Raw genomic sequence first — 15104 nt, forward strand, 5'->3', positions numbered from 1 at the left:
CAAGAGTACTGGAGTGGGGTGCCATTGCCTTCTCTGGGAGAAGCTCTATACATTCAGCAAAAACAAGACCGGAAGCTGATTGTCATTCAGATCATGAACTCCTTATTGCCAAATGCAGACTTAAATTGAATAAAGTAGGGAAAACCACATGACCTAAATCAAATCTCTAATGATTATACAGTGGAAGTGAGAAATAGATTTAATGGACTAGATTGGATAGACAGAGTGCCTGATGAACTATGGATGGAGGTTTGTGACATTGTACGGGAGACAGGGATCAAGACCATCCCCAAGGGAAAAAAAAATGCAAAAAAGCAAAATGGCTGTCTGAGGAGGCCTTACAAATAGCTGTGAAAAGAAGAGAAGCAAAAAGCAAAGGAGAAAAGGAAAGACATACCTATTTGAATGCAGAGTTCCAAAGAATAGCAAGGAGAGATAAGAAAGCCTTCCTCAGTGATTGACTGCACATAGCCTCTAGCTAAAATTACACATAAACTGGCCTCTCTGTGTACCTCTTTGGATTCATTTTCTCTGAGCTACTGAACGACTATCTGCGGGCTGTTGTCCTCAGTAAGATACTGAATAAAACATAAACTCACAGCTCTTATGTTAGGTGTCTTTCTTTTGGTTAACAGTTTTAGTGACCACAAAGGGACCCAGAGCAAATTCTCTTCTTCACCTGAATCTACAAGGATCCAGAGCGTTGGTACTAGTAAAGTCTCCTTGTGCCCTTCACCTCCTCACTGAGTCCCATAACTGGATGTCTCTCCCGGCCTCAGATCTCACATCTTGGTTGATGATCCTGAGTTTTATTCCATGATTGGTAAACTCCTCACTATGAGGAGAAAGTTTCTCTGAACTTAAATCAGTTCAGAAAGAGGTACCTGGACTTTCAGTTGAAAGACACTGGGAAGGAAGGTCACTTATTGGAAAGACACTGAGACGGTTTTTAGGTAGGGGGCTGACCTGGCTAAAAATGACCTGATGTTCTTTGTTAATTAGCTACTTTAACAGAGTTTATTTGAATAAAAGTGAAGATATCATATGAGAGCTTTCAGCTTCCAAGATAAGGGACAGAGTTCCTCCTGGCCAGGTACAGATTTTTCAGGCAACTGAGAAATTTACAGAAGTGGTGGAGGTGAGTCCTATACCTGTGCAGTGGTCCCTCAGGGAAAACCACTCACTCGTTTAAAAACTGCTTGTCTGAGGGACACACACAATTAAGATTGGCCTTGTAAGAACCATGTTGAGATCGGCTCTGAGAGCCCATGCTGGTTTTAGACTGCTGGAGGAGGAAGAAATGACTCTTGAGTGACACCTAGAGGAGTTCAGCTCAAAGCAGCACACCAGCCCCGCAGTTTTCTATAGTAATTCTGTCCTGACCAACCACCTTGAAATGGGAGCCAAAGGCTTCAGATTTTTTTTTTTTTAATATTTGTTTATTTATTTTGCCGCACCCTTGGGTCTTAGTTTCGGCAAGTGGGATCTTTAGTTGCGCCATGTGGGATCTAGTTCCCTAACCAGGGATTGAACCTGGGACCCCTGCATTGAGAGCACAGCATCTTAGCCACTGTACAACCAGGGAAGTCCCAAGGCTTCAGATTGAACGAAAAAGGGGTGACAGATAGATGGTCAAACTCTGACCACCCTAGCCAGGTTTATGCATGTACAGAGAATATACTTAGAAGTACTTACTTAAATGGGAACTAAAGAAGACCTGGCCTTGAAATGGTCAAGATGAGGCTCCAAATGGGTTTTTTGTGTACGCAGCCAGAGAAAGCCAACCTGAGAAAAACATCGTTTCCAAGTTCTGACCCTAGGGGAGCAAAAGTCCTTCTGGGAGGAAATTACACTTATCTTCCTGTGCCTGTGAGATGTGGATGTTTCTCCATGTCTTCTCAGGATGCTCTTATCTAGACCATCTCCAATTCCTGAGACTGAGAGGGAAAAAGGCCTCTCTAAACTCAAGTGAGAGACTTAATTTATTCCAGCTGTTAATCATAAACTAGTGGGCTTCCCTGGGGGCTCAGTGGTAAAGAATCCACCAGCCAATGCAGGAGATACAAGTTCGATTCCTGGTCCAGGAAGATCCCACATGCCTCAGAGCAACTAAGCCTGTGCCCCACAACTACTGAGGCCGTGCTCTAGAGCCTGGGAGCCGCAACTACTGAGTCCAAGCACTGCAACTACCGAAACGTGCGCACCCTAGAACTGGTGCTCCGCAAAGGGAGAAGTCACTGCAGTGAAAAGCCTGTGCAGTGCAACTAGAGAGCGGCCCTGGTCTCCGAAACTAGAGGAAAGCCCACACAGCAGCAAAGACCCAGCACAGCTATAAATTAACAATTATTTATAAACTAGTGAGTTTTGTTTTATACCTGATTCATAACTAAAGCCTTAAAATGAAAGCGATGTGATCTCTGGTTGTGTCTATCTATTATGTCTTATATATTTTATAGGTAAGTTATGTTTCTAACTCCTGACAGTATTGCCAATCTTAATTTGTAAAGGAGCTCTATTTAATTGGCTTAAAAGTAAATGCTTGTGAATTAACTATTTCTAAATGTAATAGAAACTAATGCATTGTTTTTAAGATTATGTGATCTACGATTGGGGCTTCCCAGGTGGCACCAGTGATAAAGCACCCACCTGCCAATTCAGGAGACATAAGAGATGCAGTTTTTATCCCTGGGTTGGGAAGACCCCCTGGAGGAAGGAATGGCAACCCACTCCAGTGTTCTTACCTGGAGAATCCCATGGACAGAGAAGCCTGGTGGGCTACAGTCCATGGGATCACAAAAGAGTCAGACACGACTGAAGCGACTGAGCCAGCCTGCACGCATGATCTAAGACTAATGCTTAGTAAATAAAAACAAGTTTGTTGCTTGGCTTAATTTATATAGGCCTATCTTGTCTACAGAGTTATCAGTATTAAAACCTTTATTCTACCTAGGTTTACCGAAAGTGAAATAAGTTCATGTTATCTCTAACAAAATTTGTCATCAAGAAAAATAACTTGGTATGATGGTATTTTCATAAGTAAACTAAATGTAAGTGAGATAAGAGTTTGATGTAAACTTTTGAGAATAATAACTTCCCTGGTGGCTCAGATGGTAAAGCATCTGCCTGCAGTGCGGGAGACCCAGGTTCGATCCCCGGGTCAGGAAGATCCCCTGGAGAAGGAAATGGCAACCCACTCCAGTATTCTTGCCTGGAGAATCCCATGGACAGAGGAGCCTGGTAGGCTAAAGTCCATGGGGTTGCAAAGAGTTAGATACGACTGAGCAATTTCACTTTTGAGAATAATTATGTCTTATGGTATATCTAGTGAAAAATAGTTTCTCCAGGGAATTCCCTGTTTGATGTTTTCACTGCCACAGGCTCAGGTTCAATCCCTGGTCAGGGAACTAAAATCCTGAAAGCCATGCAGAATGGCCAAAAAAAAGGAAAGAAAGATCTTGAATTTAAAAAAAAAGTTTCTCCAAATCTGTATGGTAACTTGAAACTTTGGAGTTTTGCTACATTAAATTAAATTATGGGAATTCATTGAATGTCTAGATTATTTTCCAAATAAGACAAAATACTTAGGCATTAATTGCTAAACAAGTCTAAGTTTACCTATTTTTATCTTCTTAGTAGATAAAAAAAAAAGAAAGATGTTTCGGTTTATCAGACACACATCTTGTACCACAATGAGGAAATAAATTATGCTGGGAGGACACGTGTGTTTCTAGAGGCTGTGGAATGTGTTCATAAGCTTGCCAGTCTCACACTGCTAATGTGAAAGTGAGTGAGAGCTTCCCCAGGGGCTCAGAGGTAAAGAATCTTCCTGCCAATGCAGGAGATGCAAAAGACAGGGGTTAGATCCCTGGGATGAGAAGATCCCCTGGAGAAAGAAATGGCAACCCACTCCAGTATTCTTCTCTGGGAAATCCCATGGACAGAGAAGCCTGACAGGCCAGTCTATGGGGTTGCAAAGGAGTCGGACACAACCTTAGCCACAAACAACAAATGTGAAAGTAAATTTACAGTTGTTTACTTCTTAGTTTTCACTAGAAATTAAGATTTTTAAAGGTTAAGAATTCCAATCAATATGTGTGACGAAAACTATTAAAATTAGTAAGGAAAAACATCTTGGTAAGCAAGGAATGAAAACATGTTTGTTAATGAAAAAAAGCAATTTTATCCTAAAGAAAGGTTAAAAAGAGTAAGAGAGAGAAAGGGAAAACATAGGACAAAATCTGAAGGTAAAAAAACTGTAAAAAGTTTGGGGAAGAAACCCTGAGAAAAGAGTTTTGTGCATGGTCAGGGCTGGTTAAGGTGAGAATAAATTTAGTTGAATGAATGACTTTTTAAATATTAAAAGTAAGATAGTGCAAAACTAGAAACTGGCTTTCTCTCTGTTAAAAGGACAAAGGTTTCTTGGAATATCAATCTGCTTTTGATAACAGATTGTACAGTTTCTTCATCTTTTAAGTAACCTGTTGTAACTTTCTGTATTTGCCTTTGAAATCTTTATTGTCACTTTGGTTAAGTGAATAAGCATTGTTTCACAGTGACAGTGATCCTATTTGGCCAAGTGTTTTAAAATCTTGTGATATCTTTGACAAACTTTCCCAAATCAAATTCTAAATGAAGCCCTTTTAACCTCTAACTAACTTTGAAACATTTTAGCAGGACTCTGAAACATCTCGAAGAAAAATATTAAACAAGGCTTATTTGATATATTAAATTATATGGGAAGCACTGTCAAATGAGTGATAATAAACCTTCTTAATTTATGTTTTATGGATATATGTTATTAATATAAATGCTGTAGGAATTATATGAAATTTGCATTTGCTCTGGCATAATGTTATCAATCACAGTGTTAGTGATTATCTTAAAATATGTCGTATGTCATAGAAATAACCAAATTTCTTTGTCAAACACATTGTAATCCAATCTTTAATCATGCCGTTTTGTTTTGACATTTATAAATAATTACTGTTTTACTTTGATGCTCTTACAAAATGCTTTGTCTTCAAGACAATTCATAGAAAGAACTTCTTGACAAGTAGAGGTTTCTGATAACTTTTAGATCAAACACTGAACAGGGTTGGAAATTATTGAACTCCAGCGGAGGACCTGATGGTTTCCTAAAACTGTTAACAGAAGGTTAATATCAACAAGAATTAGCTACATAGGGCTGAAGGTTTCCTTAAATCATACTAAGTTTAATACACACATCAGCTTAATAATAGTAGGAAACTGGACTGGGCACCTTATGAACAATTAGCTTAGTCACTCAGTCGTGTCCAACTCTTTGTGACCCCATGGACTGTAGCCCACCAGGCTCCTCTGTCCATGGGGATTCTCCAGGCAAGAAGACTAGAGTGAGTTGCCATGCCCTTCTCCAGGGGATCTTCCCAACCCAGGGATCGAACGCAGGTCTCCAGCATTGCAGGCAGATTCTTTACAGTCTGAGCCACCAGGGAAACCCAAAAATACTGGAGTGGGTAGCCTCTCTGTTCTCCAGGGGAACTTCCCAACCCAGGAATTGAAGCGGGGTCTCCTGCACTGCAGGCCGATTCTTTACCAGGTAAACTACCTAGCAAGCCCCACCTTATGAACCATATCAATATATAATTAGCCTTAAAGGTAGTAGTTGGTATAGAACAGACTGAGTCAGGTAACCAGGGATATACTAGGCTGGACCTAATGGGAGTTCTTGACTTAAATTTTCACTTATGACCTTATTAATGTTATAAGACTTGTATTCTGTTTTACAAGATGTTGTTTCTTTTTTTAAGATTTATTCATTTATGGCTGTGATGTGTCTTCATTGCTGTGCAGGCTACTTCCTAGCTGTGGTGTGCAGGCTTCTCACTGCAGTGGTTTCTCTTGTGGAGCACAGGCCCTAGAGCATGCAGGCTTCAGCAGTTGCAGATCACAGGCTCTAGAGCACTGGCTCAGTAGTTGTGGTGCACAGGTTTAGTTGTTCCACGGCACGTGGGATCTTCCCAGACCAGGAATTGAACCCATACCCCCTGTACTGGCAAATGGATTCTTTACCACTGAGCCACCAGGAAAACCCAAGATTATAGTTTCTTGTATTTCCCAATGTGTACGTGAGCCTCTGACAAAAACAATGATTACTAAGCTACTTGAAATCATCAATCAAATATATAGTTCTATATAAGATTAAAATTATTGTTGTACTGTAACTCTTGGTATGGGAAGAAGCAGCAAGGCGGAATCATGTCCTAGACCATAACAGTGAGACAAATGGTGCAGAGACCTTCATGGCTACCATTAGAAGGGCCCAGCCCAACCATAACACATCAGGTGGCCTGCCAACAAAATCCTCATTTGACCTAGGAATGAGCCTTCCTGGCACCATGGGACAAATTGGTCAGGAAATGTGTCTCAAACCTTGGTAGAATTTATGACCAAAAGGGGAGAAACTATAAGTAAACAGAGAGCCTTGCTCATCGCCCATTTCTACAAGGATTAACCCACTGCACTGATCAACAGGGCACTTTGGGCTTCAGACAGAGGAAACAAGAATAATAATAACAGGTTGTTCTGCACCGTGGAAAAGCAGGCCCATAGTTAGATGCACATCTCAGGAAGAATTTTAATGACTCCAGATTCTCGTACCCTTTCATGCATAGGAAAACACCACAGTCCTTAACTTGAGATGTGTCCTTGGTGACTAGCGTTAATCTTTCACCCAAATGTACGCCTGACTGCACATAGTCTCTAGCTAAAAATCGCAAAAAAACTGGCGGTTTACTCAGAGCTGAGTACGCGTTTACTGAGCAAATGTCTCCTGAGCCATAGTCCTCGGTCAGATGCAAAATAAACTTACACTCACAGCTCTAGCCTCATGCATTTTTCTTTCAGTCAGCAGTGGCAACGAGTGGGTCTGGCGGGAGCACAAAGCAGGCTGTAGGCTTGGCTCCAGCAGACTGGAACTGGGCCTTGTGTGCCTTCAGAAGGCCTGAGCTGACGTGGGAGAAGCAGGAATCTCTAAGTGGTGATGATGTAATAGTGGTGGTGGTCTCGTTCCAGGAATTCTGCCCTTGGTAGAGCATCAGGAGTTGGGGATAACCCCCAGAGGAGGGGCAATGAGAGCTGTGGTCTCAGTGGGCAATCTGGGACAGGTCAACTAAGCCTGGCTTGAGAACTAACCAATGAAACATGAAGCAGAGGTGATGCAGACTCACGCAGAAGTGGCTGGGAGAGAAGGAAAGGCTGTGGCTTCAGGACACAGAGGGGTCGGACACCCCTCGCATCCCCAGATCCCTGAACCTCCAGCAAGGAGACCAATTCCAACCCACCAGTTCCTGGGTCTGAACCTTCCCACACTGGTCCTGCCTCAGCACTGGCCAGGCCCTGGAGTCAGGGGCAAGGCCAGAAGTGCAATAACTGGATGGGGTGGATGGGGGGGTGGGCCTGGGCAGGGCCTGCCCTCCACTCCAAGCCCACCTCCCTCCCTGCCAAACACACAGCAACCTCTATTCTATTCAGGGTGCATGCAAGAGAAGGAGAGGAGAGGAGCCTAGAGAGATTGCCTGACCATGGGGGAGAAGGGTTTTCCCCTCTTTCCCCTCTCAGTTCTTCTGGCAGACATAAGGCAGATTAACAGGAGAAAATCAAGTTTATTATGTGCACACAGGCAATCCACATAAGTATGAAGAATTTCAAAGACAGCAAGTCAAGATGAGGTATATGGAGATGAGAGTGCTCAGTCACTTCAGTCTTGTCTGACTTTTTTGCAACCCTATGGACTGTAGCCCACCAGGATCCTCTGTCCATGGGGATTCTCCAGCCAAGAATACTGGAGTGGGTTGTCGTGCCTTCCTCCAGGGGAACTTCCTGACCCAGGGATTGAACCCACATCTCCTGAATTGCAGGTGGATTCTTGTACCACTGAGCCACCAGGGAAGCCCAGGTATATGGATATATACATTGATACTTGGTCCATCTCCTGGTGGTCACATTTGCAGTTCCCAGGCAGGGGAAAAGCCACTCCTTACCTCTTGCCCTGGGAATGCCCAGCTTCAGCCCCTCCAGACCTCCCACAGAACACTCGCTTGTTCTGCAGTGCCTCCACTACTCTTGCAAGGGGCATATCTTCATCCACATGAGAACAATAGCCCATTAGGTACCACCTCACACCTAGAGCTCTTCGGATTTTTGCCCAGGGAGGTCAGCCACAGCTCCCAGGGGCCGCAGGGAGACTGGGGCACCCCTGATGCAACCTTAGGAAGTGGCGTTCAGAGAACAACAGGCACCTTTTATTGAAGAGCTGAACAGGAGCCGCTTTGAACGTACTGTTTTATTCCTTACCACCTCCCATGAAGTAAGTAGTATTTTAGCCTCTTTTTGCCAGTAAGAAAACTGAGACTGGTTATTTCTTCTCACATTTGTTTTACATTGAGGTGAAATTCACCTAACATAAAATTTAACGTTTTAAGGTCAGCAATTCAATGGCAATTAAGTACATTTAAATTATTGTGAAACTGCCACCTCTATCTAGTTCCAAGGTTTTTATCACCCCAAAAGCAAGCCCCACACCTCTTATGCAGCTGCTCCCCACTGTCCCTCTTCCTCAGGCCCAGGCTGTCTCTATGGAGTCACCTGCTCTGGATATTCCGTATAAATGGAGTCATGCGGTATATGGCCTATTGTATCTGTCTTCTCTCACTTAGCGCAATGTTTTCAAGGTTCATCCATGTTGTCACATGGCTCAGGACTCCATTTCTTCTTTTTAAAATGTATTCATTTATTTTATTTTGGAGGATGGATATTTATTTTTATGGCTGGATAATATTCCATTGCATGGATTGCACTGTTGTTTATCCCTTCTTCTGTTGATGTTTCTTTGGGCTATTTTTACTTTTAGGTTATCATGAACAGTGCTGCTATGAACATAAATGTTCATGTATGTATTTAAATACCACTTTTCATTTCTTTCGAATATGTAGGTAGGACTGCAATTGCTGGGTCTGATGGTAATCCTGTGACTCACTTTTTGGGAAACCACGGAATTGTTTCCCACAGCGGCCGCACCATTTTAAACTCCCACCAGCAATGTATGAGGGTTTCAACCTCTCCACTAATTTTCTATTTCATCCTTCCAATTACAGCCATCCTCGTGGTTGTGAAGTTACTCTGAGACTGATTTTTTAAATTATTTTTATTTTTTTATTTTCATCAAATACAATGTTAACTTTTTCCCTCCTGCACAGCATGTGGGATCCCCAACCAGGGATCAAAGCTGTGCCCCCTGCGTGGGAAGCGCAGACTCTTAACCCCTGGAACACTAGTGAAGTCCTGAGATCGTTTTTGGTTTTTGTTTTTTTTACGTGAACTAACTTTAAATCAATTTTAAGAAAAGAGTAGCTCGGCTGTTGTGGACAGGGTAGGTACGGCTGGCAAACACAGAGCCTGCAGCCCGGAGGCGGGAAAGCAGACTTTCTGCCGGTTCGTCACTCCCCTGGCCAAAACGCTTCCCCTGCAGCACCCCCACTGCCAAACCCAGCCCTGACTCTGCAAGAAGCCTCCGGATCTTCTCTGTCCCCTGCATCGAGGTGAGCCCCAGGTTGAGGCAGATCTCCTCTGGGTAGAAGGGCCATCACTGTGTCTCCCACCTTAATACCAGGGACCTGACCACAGAGACCGTGTCTGCTTTGCAGGCTCTACCTGGTCCTGTGCCTGAGAACGCCCTGGCTCGGATCCCAGGGTTTCCCAGGGCAAGTCTGTGGGTTAGTCCCACTCGTCCCCATGATTTTGGTTTTTAACTTCTTATTTCCTATATGTATTAAATATGTCTAGGAAAAGTACACAAGTTACAAATATACAGTTCGATGTGTTTTCACAAAATCCAGACTCTGGCTAACAGCATCGAGAAAAAAATAGGACATCATTTATACCCCAAACAGCCCTAAAAGTCTGTACTGCCCCCAAGGGTTACCACTAGCCTGACCTTTAATACCATGGAGTGGTCTGGCCCGGTTTGAGGTTTTGGTAACTGGAGTCCCTTAGCATATGTGTCTGGTTTCTTCAGCAGCACTGCCTGTGTGGTGTTGCTCTGTGTGTGTGTGTGACTGTGGCTTGCTCATTTCCCTCACTGTCTGGCATCCCTTTGTGTGACTCAGCCACCTCCATTTCTTTATTCTGCAGTTGACCGGCACTGAGCTACCTGGATGGTGCTGCTCTGACAGTCTACCAAGGAGTGGGGTTCCTGGTCACAGGGCGTGCCTGTCCTGCTTTGCCAGATACCACCAAACAGCTTTCTGTATCCACACCCATTGACACTCCCCCCAATAATGCAGGACTGTTCCAGCGGCCCCACACCCTCATCAACACTCGGCACGCCACCAAGCTTTTTCCTTTGGGGCCAGTTTGGCAGGTGTCCAGCAGTAGCAATCTGAGGTCTTAGTTTAGATTTGCCTGATGGCAAATAAAGAGGAACACCTCATGTGTTTATTGGTCATTTAGATGTTCTCTTCTGTGAAATGCCTAAGGCCTCTGTTTATTTTCTATTGTTACCTTTCTATTATTGCTTTTTAGGAGTTCTTTATTCTAGATGCAAGCCCTTTATTTTATGTTCTCATCCTGTGGCTTTTGATAAATAGAATTTCTTAATATAAATTTCATTTATCATTTTTTCCTTCATGATTAGTACTTTTGGTCTCCTGTTTAAGACATATTTGCACTCCAGAGTCATCAAGATGTTCCTCTATATTTTCATATAAAAGCAGATCTTCAAGACACGTAGAATTGACTTCTGTACATAGCGTGAGGGTGGAGTTGGCCTCGTTTCTTTATGCATATCCAGTTATTGAAAAAGCCATCCTTTCCTGACCCCCAGTTTTCAAGTAATAACAGTGGTTTTTCTTTGACTCACAGGAGCAAGTGGAAGGCATCCTGTTTTCTCCAGGTTTTGGATAAGGGTTGCACTGAGAACTATATCTGTCATAGCCATACGAATGGTAAGTAGTCCCTAGGAGAAAAAAAATTCTCCCCAGGAGGCAGGAGGCAGTAAGGAAATCAAAGACCTAGGGGCCAGAAGAAGTATATAGGTGGGACATTCACAGGGAGTCCAGGGGATGGAGCTTTGGCTTGGTAGGTATGTGACAGAAAATGGGGACAAAGAGTTGACTCTAACTTTGGGTTACAGAGACAGGGCAACCCCCAATTGCCATCCCAGAGATCCCAGAGGGTAGAGGTTGTTGCTCAGGTCCAGGGCTGCAACCACATCTTACATTGAAAATTCATTCTGGGGGCCTGCCATGGCCACCCTTCTCTTACAGTCTAAAGGACCTGCCCCCACCTTAGCCATAATGGGCTCCTCGGCCACCTCATCCACAGAAGCCAAAGGAAGAAGATAGTGCGACACAAAAGATAGAGCCAGATATCCTGGGTTGGCATCCTGGGTCCACTACTTCCTAGCTGTGTGACCTTGGGAAAGTTACTTAACTACTCTGTGCTTTTTCCCCTCTGTAAATGGCAATAATAATAATGCCTAAAAAAAAAAATAATGCCTACTTCACAGGGCTGATTTGGACATAAATGAAATCGTATATGTAAAATTCCTAAAACAGTGACATATGGGAAGTGTTCAGTAAGTGTGAGCCATTGTTATAATTATCCTGGACAACTGAATTTAGGACCCCAAACTCCTGCCAGAGCTATATGCTGAGCACCCATGGGAAGCACCCACTGAGAACAAGCCTCCCATTCCAGCTGACTCAGTCCCTGTCTCCAAGAGCCTAGGAGACCCCTCCAGGCCCCACCCCAGGGAGGCACTGTCCATGTGGCCTTCAGGACACTGACCCCACACCAGAGGAGGAAGGGGAGATGCCCCCCAGACAGCCCTAGGATGCCTTCCTCCCTCTCCCTCCTCCATACAGGTTTTCCCTGTCCTTGCAGGGCCCAGTCAAAGCCCACCTCCCCCTTGGAGCCCAGAGCTTCCTCCTTGCTGACCACCACAGCCCACACCCGCCTCTGCCAGCGCTCTTAGCAAGAGCCTTGTCTCCTTGACTAGGACCAGGGTACAGCCAGCGCATGTCAGGGACATGGGCCTTCCTCAAGCTCTGAAGGCTACAGGCAAATCCACTCAGAGGAGATGAAATGAACTCCTGCAGTGCTCAGCTGACCAGTCAGGTCTGCCTCTTTGTGACCCTATGGACTGTAGCCCACCGGGCCCCTCTGTCCCAAGGATTTCCCAAGCAAGAATACTGGAGTGGGTAGCCATTTCCTCCTTTAGGGGATCTTTCTGACCCAGGGATCAAACCCACATTTCCTACGTCTCCTGCATTGCAGGTGAGCCTCTGGGGAAGCCTGAACTCCTATAGAAATCGTCTTAAAACTAAGAGGTGCTCCAGATGAGGAGCCTGGGCAGCCAGGAAAGCCAGTTAGGATCTGCTGACTGTAACAGGACAGGGGCCTGACTACTTGTGGCCCATAGACCTGAAAGAAGAATATGGTGACGAGGGAAGAGGGGTGGAATGGGGTCTGGAGCAGCAGAGCAAAAGGATTCAAATCCTCGTAGGGGAGACAAGAATGTCCACACCAGCTCACCCCGGGCAGCTCTTCTCCTGAGAGAGTCCTGCCTTAGCCTAAGCCACATCTCAGTGGGAGGATTCATATGTGAGCCAGCCTGCCTACTGGGCTAGTGGGGTGGGGCCCCATAGGTGCCAGCTTCATGAGACACTGATATGGGTGCCTGGAGAGGGTGCCCCAGCCCAGCCTCAGAGGCAGAAGCCGAAGCCCTTGTACGTCTCACACAGCTCTCACTAGCGCCACCGTGTGGATCTATTTGAAACCGCATAGGGCTATCAGTGGGGCAAGTGGAAGCTGAAATTCAGTCTACACTCTGCTCACCAAGAAACTTGCCCTGGTATGGCTGCCTGGGCTGCCTGGGCCAGCGAGGGGGGCGAGGGGACACGGTGGGGGGGAGGGGCAAAAACTCTTCTCTACCCCAAAACGCTATCAGGGCTACACCTGCCCAAAGGGCCCACATTTTCCTATCTCCCACAAAGGTGACACGTGGGTGAACATCAGCCCTGGGTTTGTGCGTGACCCAGTGTTCAAGCAGCCCGGCAAGGCCCCGGCTGCACAGCAATGGTATGTGGCAGAGGGGAAGGAAAAGAGCCACCCAATTCTTCACATCAGGGGCTCCAGCACCCAAGGCAGACTGCCCTGGGGGCACCGTGACATGAGTCTGTGTAACCCCACCGCGGCACTGAGGGCCCCGGGCAGCGCTGGAGGCACTGAGCTTTGTTCAGCTATAAGACAGGGGTGGATCAGAGGCGCCTGAAGCTTCATTTGACTTATAAGCTCAAGTAGGATGCTGCCAGGAACTCCCAGATCTGGCTGGGTGACACCTTCCAAGGGCAGATGCAAGAGCCAGTGGCATCAGTGACAATGTGGCTGTACACACACCCTCAGGTTGCAGGGGCCCAGGCACCAGTTCAGTCTACCACCTCCATCCAACAGGGTGTCCACTGATAAGAGCTCCTGGGTGATCAGGGACCAAAAGCCAGCCTACTGTCTGCTCACCAAGCTGTGTTCCCCAGCGTTGAGTCCTGAATCTTCAAAGAAGAAGCATCTTTTTCTAATTACACAAAGGCACTCTATGAGCTAGCATGGCTCTGCCTGGGGGCATATGGCTGTAGAGGAGAAGGGGGTCCAAGGCCAACAGAGGCTGTTCAAACCCCTGGTTCCATCTCACTACTCACCAAGCTCTTGCAGGTGGACTTCTGAGAAACCCTCTGCTGGTGTTTCGATTCCCTGTTATAAGTTGATGAGCAGTTTGCCTGGTCTGCTGCAGGCCTCCCATGAGCTGGGTCAGAGAGATTCAGGTACTGTGCTGCAGTCATCTCCAGACATTGTGACAGATTGAGGACCTGGCCTGCAGGGTCACTTCCTCCAGCAGCCTTTTGACTACCACACTACCATCTCCATCTTGACCTCTGCCAAGATGTTCACCCACCGAGGCCCTCAGCACGTACTCCCTCCCTTCTGCTCCCCTCCCCCACCTCTGCCCCAATACATGCCTTTCACCCAGCAAATAAATGTCTTTGCTGACTCTGGGATGTGAGCAAAAAGCATCGGCAGGAATCGGACTCCATGGTCTGCTGGGGAGAAGGAGGGGTGGATAGAAAGATAGAGACAGGAAGCATTAAGGTTTCATAAATTTCACATGAACACTCTGGCTTTTCAGGTGCTGATCACCCAGCTAAGAGCTTTATTTAATGTCCACGATAACCAGTGCAGGAGACCTTGGTATCCCCATCTTACAGGTAAGAGAACTGAAACTCATACAATTTGCCTAAGATCACAGGAATAAAGTGAAAGAGCTGTATACCACGAAACAGTAATTTTAACCAGGGGTCACAAAGTTAACTACCTCCCTGACAGTATATAGACTGAGCCAGGTGAAAGGCTCAGGGATGGGTGGGGCGCTTTTAGTCCTTTCCAAATGCTGCATCTGATTCTTAAGAGGCCCCACCGTTATTGAAACAAACATTAAAATTGCACGCACATCCCTCATTAAATAGAACCCTCTTTGCTTGAAATGTGAAAGGATGTTGATGAATTTCCTTTTGAAATGACTTGCCTCTGAGTAACTCATTCAATTTACTATTGGCTATGATTTCTCCTCAATCATCCTGCACAGTCTGGAACTCTTGCCAAAAATCCAACTTACAAATTGTTTTCAAATATAATGACATGTGTATGGATACCAAACTTAAATATTAAAGTTGATGTTACTTTCTGAAGGCACGTTGTTAAACATTCAGCAATTTTGACATTGTCTTTTTCATAGTTTGCAGCCCTCAAAGATTTTCTTTCAAATCTCCAACATTTCCTGGGCCTTTGGAAGTCCACCCTGGCCCCTAAACAGGAGGGTGCATGCTAAGTCGCTTCAGTCGTGTCCGACTCTTTGCGACCCTAAGGACCGTAGCCTGCCAGGCTCCTCTGTCCACAGGATTCTCCAGGCAGGAATACTGGAGTGGAGTGGGTTGCTGTGCCCCTCCTCCAGGGCATCTTCCCGACTCAGGGATGAAGCCCATGTTTTGTCTCCTGCATTGGCAGGCAGGTTCTTT

This window comes from Bos indicus x Bos taurus, chromosome 3, assembly GCF_003369695.1.
Source record: "Bos indicus x Bos taurus breed Angus x Brahman F1 hybrid chromosome 3, Bos_hybrid_MaternalHap_v2.0, whole genome shotgun sequence".
Taxonomy (NCBI): Eukaryota; Metazoa; Chordata; class Mammalia; order Artiodactyla; family Bovidae; genus Bos; species Bos indicus x Bos taurus.